The following is a 6,447-nucleotide window of genomic DNA, read 5'->3' as shown; positions in this document are numbered from 1 at the left end:
CAGCGCTCCGAAAGGAAGTCTGCAAGAAAATCATAGGGCTTGGCTTAGAGAAGATGATAAAGAGAGGAAACAAGCTGCCTATCCAAGTGGCTAAAGGGAAGAAAAGACCTGATGTCCCACTTCAAGCAGCGAAGCTGGCATCAGAAACTGGTGTAGCTCTTAGAGACAAGCTTTACACTAACAAGCACATACTTCACACTAACAAAATATATGTCTAGCATTACAAGTACATGAACTGTCACAACCTTCCCCCCTAAAAAGAATCTCGTCCCGAGATTTGGACGAAAGACTCTTAAGGGAAGAGAAGCAAATCACCCACCAAAAATGGTAGGAAGCAATCACACCAGAGAAATTTGATGTTGATGGTAAAAGCTGTTGGAATATGATGAGATAAGCATAGCGAGAGCATGGATAGATTGTACATGGATGAGTTTGATGAGAGAAGAGAGAGCAAGGTGATCAAGTTCTCCCAGAACTAAGATCACTACACGACGATGACAAATGTCAGCGACATTCGTCACAGAACTTATGGGTAGCAAGTGAGAATAGTACAAGAAATGGACAAGTGATGTTTGAAACATTTCTGCTCAGAGTTTATTACCTGAATGATTTGGATGATGTTGATTGCAAAATATGCCTATTTATACCGATGCAATCAAGGGATAGTGACAAAATGCTCCAATTCAGAGTGCAATGCTCGATATATAACCATGAACGTGGTGCACTATTGAGATGTATGATTGCAATGATGATGCAACATGGGGATGGAGGATTCCATGCACGTTCGAAATGGTGCATATGACACAGTGCAATTACCATGATGCTGACCAAATGATGCATACACCATGATGCAAGGATGAGGATGTTTGTGATGTATGCACATAGGAAATGCATAAAGTACAATGCATGAGTTGATGATGCACATGACTCGCACCTTACATCCGTTTTCCCGTAACTAACACCTGGGTAGTTCTATATCCTTAAGCGAGGATCAAAAGTTAGGACACTAGTAAGGTTGCATAAGAAGAAATTGCAGTGGGGTTACGTCACATATACCTAGTCACCAGTGCGCTGCTAATGGCTCAATCATGTGGCTGCAGCACACCTGAGGCCTTAGGTTCCGACACGGCATCATGGTCATGTGATTAAACACCACCACAAAAGAGGAACAACAACCCTGTAGTGCCAATAGCAACAAGATAGATCTTAGGAATCGAAAACAACCCGAAGTTGTACTGGATGCACACCCGTTAGTTAGTCTACGGATTTTCGATGACGATGCAACACCATGCATTGACCAAAGATGGTATATGTTATGATGCATGACTTTTGCCGGGAGAATTGTATTCAAAAAGTAATTATTGTCATAAATCTTTTTATTTTATCCAAAATCATCTGAGCAAAAATTGAAGGTGCAACTTTCAGATGTTGTAACCGGAATAGCCAACGATATAAGGTACAACATCAAGAGAGGATAGATGAATCACTGAATGATGGATTGAAGGGCTTGCTGATGATTATCAAGGTTTAACCATCAAAGGAAAAGCTCAGTGCTTCTGCCAAAACAGATTCAAAGCACGATCAAGGGTTTGATTCGGCTGTCAAGCTAAGATTGGTGATAGGGTTTAAACATAACCCAAACCACTTGATTTACAAAAGACCTTCTCACTCCAGGATAGCCTAGCATATTACGTTGGCTTCTACAACACAAAGTCTAGACGGCATTCAGATACAAGCACACATTTTAGTACAATAACATAACAAGCAAGGCAATCAAATCAATCCAAGATGACATAATGCATGCACGTTCTACACGTCCTCACAAACAAAAATAACTGCCAAGTAACCTTGGTCTTACGTGGTTAATTACGGTGGCATCATATAAATACGTCTCTCTCTGTAATAGCTAGTCGATAAATCCTACCCGTTCAGAACATATCGAATCGTGGTTAACATTCCTGCAGAAAACACAATATGTATATACTAAACCTTTCATGCCAGCATATCATAAAAGCGTCCCCAAACATTACTGTTCACTATAGAAATAACATCTGTACAATTACCGCCGTACAGACGACGTTAACATACGTTATCGAAACAACGTATTCACGGGGGTACCGCAAAAATGCGGGGGTATGAACTGCGATCGCCATACCCTGCGCCGAACCATATACTCCCAATGTAGTCAACCGAAGTTGGTACATTGGCAGCATCTCAAGTAGGCCACTGCTTGAGAAACAGCGTTCGGTTCGCATCACCGACGGGAAGGCCAAGCTCCCTCAGTTGGCTGAGAATCCTTACCTCCTTACCTCATCATCGAAGGTGTCGTTACAGAATGTAAAGTTGGGTTGTGCATAAATTTAAGTTTTGACAGAAAAGTAATGCTGATAGTTAAGGTTATATGTATATATATATTATAGCCACCTCTTTTTCCCTCATAAGCATTACCCTAGGGCTTTACGTACTAAGCTCAATCCTTAACGAATCCAACGTAGTTTTGCCAAATACTTTGTTGGTCAAACTTTTATACTAAAAGCATTTTTAAGATAAAATGTATCTCCAGAGTAACCTTATAGCTCTGATACCAGCTGTGGCAGAACCAACCTGAATTATACCGGCTCAAGTACGCGAGTCCACTCCCGAGGGCTCCAACGTGCTTCAAACGGTATAATCCCTTGGCCTGTCGGGTAGCGTCCCGATAAACCACCGATACACAGGATCAAATAAGGTTACCTCACACAAAGGTGAGTGCAGAGATACAGTCACCATCATATTTTACATCACAGGGAATTACATTACAAGAGTTTCCAACAATAGTGCAAAGTTTCAAATTTAGAGAAAACATTACAAACTGTTAAAGTTATGGTTTTTAGCAGCGGAAAACATACGCGACGATTCACAACATGCCGTCAAGACGGATGTCATGCTAAGCCTGGGCACGACATCACTCGGTATCATCAGGGTTGGCCGGGGACGGATCCCACTCCACGGACCAACCACCTGGACGAGCACAGGGCCAAAACAGGGGAAGAGTAGGGTCTTCAAAGGCTTTACCTGAAAAACAAGTCACTAGCAAGACTGAGTATACTAATACTCAGCAAGGCTTATCCGGGATTGGGTATACTTTAGCCCGTAACTAGACTCATGAAGGCATTGTAGAGGTTCGGAGTTATCTTTAGCGGAAAAAGCAACTAAGAATATAATCTACTTTCAAGTTTTAGCTTTCAGATTCTAACTTGATTAGTCATTCTAGGTAAGCACCTATACTAAGCAAGCAAGATAGATATTCTCATCCATCAAAATTATTCCATCAATAATTACACTTTTTACTCGATGTGGCAGAAGGTATAAGTAGTCTCAATCATCGTGAGAGGCGAACGATTCCTGAATCGAAATTCAACCTTGCAAGGTAAACCTAACACACACGCTTGGAACATCCAAAGATTGTTCCTAAGCAACCGTTTCCCTCATATTCCGGGTTATGGATCAGGGCCACCACAAGCGACTGCAGGACCGTACGCACACCAATTGGTGTAGGACATACGTCTGTAGCGTGACTACAAAACCCGTATTCCTGTCTGCCATGCAGAACGTACTCCCACACGTCGGTGCGTGTAAACATAAAATAAAATTCGAGTGGTGGAGACGTGTTCCATTTGCCGGGCCATTCGGGTACTAGGCTTACCGCTTACCATATTTCACGGTATGTGGCTAGTACTTTCAAACGCTTAGCCACCACTACTACATGGTTCGGCCTTAACCACTTTTAACAAAACAGACAGGGTAAACCTTTAGGTCATGATACAACACATGACCCTGTCCATTATCCTTATAGTGGTTGCAGAATTGTAAACAAGCAACTCCTATATCGCGCGAGGGACAGGAAATCACCCGACTTTTACCGGTCCTATTTAGCAGAGGTTCTAAGCGATGAGGACTCGGGTTCAATATATTGGTTCCTAAGATTCATGCATCTAGAGTCTCATTACAACTTCTAGACTTAATGCAAGATATAATATAAATAGACATAGATTGCAATGTAAATAAAGTAGTGGGATATGTCCGGGGCTTGTCTTTACTGGTGGGGATGAAGTTAGGGATGTTAGTATTATTAGCTTCCGAACTTTGGTTCGGGGCTTCAGATAATCCCTTGGTGACGTTCATTTGGTCTTCAGAAACATCTTCTGCAGACTTGTGGAAGATCTCTTAGGTATCGTTGCTGAAGTAGTCGTATCTACATGCAATGCAATATTACATTCAAAGTGTGCACATAAAACTATCTTGCTTCACAATAAAGTTGCAATCTAACACTCATTTAACATACTACTCATATAATAACCAAAAAGATCTGAGACTAAACTTCGACAGAACTTTAAGGGGGAACAACTAATTAGAATCGGCTACTTGTTGAGGGTTACAACAGAGCCGATTGGAACCAACGGGGTTTAGCTGATTGATGTGCTTAGGTCATGCTTAACAGAGGCGTGTCTACTGTGCTATCTTACTGATCTAGGGTTGTATATTTTGGCCTGCATAGCCGATTGATAGGGTTTCCTAATTGATCGATGAAAGCATCGATTACTTTAGCAGAGGGATGATTCCTAAAGCAGTTGTGTCTTAACTGAGATGTGCTTTAGGGTTATTCTAGGTAACTAGGTGCGGTTGCATCGGCTCGATTACGTCAGCACAACAATTGAGTGACGTACAGCCGATTGGATTATGGTTAAGGGTATGTGGTCGATAGATATATAGCCAATCTCTCAGCTGATAAATCAGCTGATAGAAGTGTGTGGATAAGGATGGGAAAACTAAGGATTGATCGGACATATTTGACCGATATGGAAAACAACTAGAATCGGCTTAGATCGGCCGATAGCAAGAACCTTAAGATCGTGTGTGCATCTCCGATGCATCGACTATGTGCAGCCGATGTAGGACAGAACAAAGAATCGTATCGGCAGTAGCCGATATTAGAAAGATAGCAGCCGTATCAGCTAACCAGCCGATGGTAGAAGCACATCAAAGGAAAAGCATCGGCTGATAGCTGTTACACAGAAATATCATAGACTCGAAGGAAACCGATGCTTAGCAGCTGAGCTGATAGCCGACACTAAAGCACAGCTCCCGAGATGTATTGGCTAAGCAGCAGATATACACGGACTAACAAAGATTCCTATATGAAAAGGACCTTAAGGAAACGGCAATCAAGACAAGGATTAAGTTTTGATGGTAGGGATATGAGCACTCGTGTAAAAGGATTAACTAGATATCACACATCCCTACTGGAGACATATTTCCTATGATTTACCCTTTTAGCCACAACACATGCATGTCATACAAGGTACAAATAAAGCATTCATTCTCTAACATTTAACCTAGACCACAAATCAAGGACTTTCGATTCAAGATCACAACATAAAACTTGTAAAGTTTGACCTAGGGATTCAAACAAAACTGGTTTTGTATTTTTATGAATTTCCTTGGAATGTAGAAGTTCACTGATTTGAAATAAAGAAAGCTCTGGAAGTTTTACAGAAAATACCCTAGAACTTTCTAAATTAAAGCAATTAAGTCCCTGGTCGGGGAAAATAAAGAATAGAAAGATATCGACGATGTTCCGGCAAAGGAGTCACCGGCATTAGGAAGATTCGGTGGGTCAGAGCAAACCTTGGGGTAACTTTGGTTGTGGAGAAGAACGAGTGGAAAGTGAATTCCCGTGGCGAACAGGATTGGCGATGAGAAGAGCTCGACAGTGACGAGGTTCCGTGGGTGACGAAGAAGCTTGCCAGGGGATTGTAGTGGGTGAAGAATGGCCGGAGGAATATTCCTCACGGTGACCCGTGGCGACAATAATCGGCTTTGCCACGGTGATGATGTTTCAACGAAGGGATCCGAGGAGGCTCGATAAGAGGGTTCACGAGCTTTCCAGTGGTGTTGTGGTCTTGCTCGGATGATTGGTGATGGGTAAGAGCTGCTGGATGTCGTGGACCCCTGGGACAAAAGGATAGAGCCGGATTGGTTCGCTACGCCGACTCCTCCACGAACCTCAGGGTCCTCCTGTTCACGGGCTAAGCCTCCTCTGCTCACGCGCGTGTGCCGCCGAGACACGGCCGGCACACTCGCGTAACTTCCTGCAGGACCGCCGCGCTTGATCGCACCTCCGGTACGCCGCTTCTGCTCTGCTCCCGCATCAACGGCCCCCAGCCTGCATGCGCGTGGTTGGTTGCCTTGCATACGCACGCGCCTGCGGAATCGAGTCGAGCCGGGCATCGGTAGAACACTCCCGCTCGCACTCGCGAACGTGCCGGTTCAATTCCGCTCGGACCTCCGGATCCTGTAACTCCGCCTCCTTTCCACCTGCTACCTGCTGTGACGCCATCAGGGCTGGCCTACCACCGCCGCCGGTCTTGCGCTGCGCGTCGAACCCGCGCCGCGTTACTACTGCCC

At 43.8% G+C, this 6,447-nt stretch overlaps 1 long non-coding RNA gene across 1 annotated transcript; it reads right to left on the bottom strand.

Moving 5' to 3' along the window:
* Positions 1 to 4,013: 4,013 nt before the first annotated feature.
* Positions 4,014 to 5,722, bottom strand: LOC112901188. The gene is made up of 2 exons (XR_003230260.1): positions 5,668 to 5,722; positions 4,014 to 4,234 (listed from the first exon to the last, which is right to left on the bottom strand). It is a non-coding gene; the product is annotated as an uncharacterized LOC112901188 (long non-coding RNA).
* Positions 5,723 to 6,447: the final 725 nt, after the last annotated feature.

Source organism: Panicum hallii, chromosome 7 (genome assembly GCF_002211085.1).
Source record: "Panicum hallii strain FIL2 chromosome 7, PHallii_v3.1, whole genome shotgun sequence".
Classification (NCBI taxonomy): Eukaryota; Viridiplantae; Streptophyta; class Magnoliopsida; order Poales; family Poaceae; genus Panicum; species Panicum hallii.
Note: the sequence above shows the minus strand (reverse complement) of the source record. Positions and strands in the feature narration are given on the sequence as shown.